The sequence below is a fragment of the Mirounga leonina genome, unplaced genomic scaffold, assembly GCF_011800145.1.
Source record: "Mirounga leonina isolate KUSES-001 unplaced genomic scaffold, KU_Mleo_1.0 Mir_82, whole genome shotgun sequence".
Lineage (NCBI taxonomy): Eukaryota > Metazoa > Chordata > Mammalia > Carnivora > Phocidae > Mirounga > Mirounga leonina.
In genome coordinates, this window is record NW_023270825.1 from 568556 (window position 1) to 569111 (window position 556).

The 556-nt window shown below is 64.9% G+C and overlaps 1 protein-coding gene across 4 annotated transcripts in view; it reads right to left on the reverse strand.

The window, feature by feature from the left end:
- The window catches only part of TEDC1 (tubulin epsilon and delta complex 1), a 7565-nt gene that overhangs the window by 4965 nt on the left and 2044 nt on the right, over nucleotides 1-556 (reverse strand). The window lies entirely within an intron of this gene.

Genomic DNA, 556 nt, shown 5'->3' on the forward strand with positions numbered 1-556 from the left:
AGAGGTCAGAGTGCAGAGTGCAGAGGTGCAGGGGTGCAGGGTGCAGAAGTGCAGGGGTGCAGAGGTGCAGGGGAGCAGGGGTGCAGGGGTTCAGGGTGCAGGTGTGCAGACGTGCAAGGCACACAGGTGCAGCGGTACAGGAGTGCAGGGGTGCAGGGTGCAGAGGTGCAGGGTGTAGGGTGCAGGGTGCACAGGTGCAGGGGTGCAGGGTGCACAGGTGCAGGGGTGCAGGGTTGAGGGGTGCAGATGTGCACAGGTGCAGAGTGCAGAGGTGCAGAGGTGCAGGGTGCAGAGCTGCAGGGGTGCAGGGTGCAGGGTTGAGGGGTGCAGGGGTGCAGATGTGCAGAGGTGCAAGGGTGCAGGGTGCAGAGGTGCAGGGTGCACAGGTGCACAGGTGCAGAGGTGCAGGGTGCAGAGGTCCAGGGGTACAGGGTGCACAGGTGCAGGGGTGCAGGGTGCACAGGTGCAGGGGTGCAGAGGTACAGGTGTGCAGGGTTGAGGGGTGCAGAGGTGCAGATGTGCACAGGTGCAGAGTGCAGAGGTGCAGAGGTGCAGG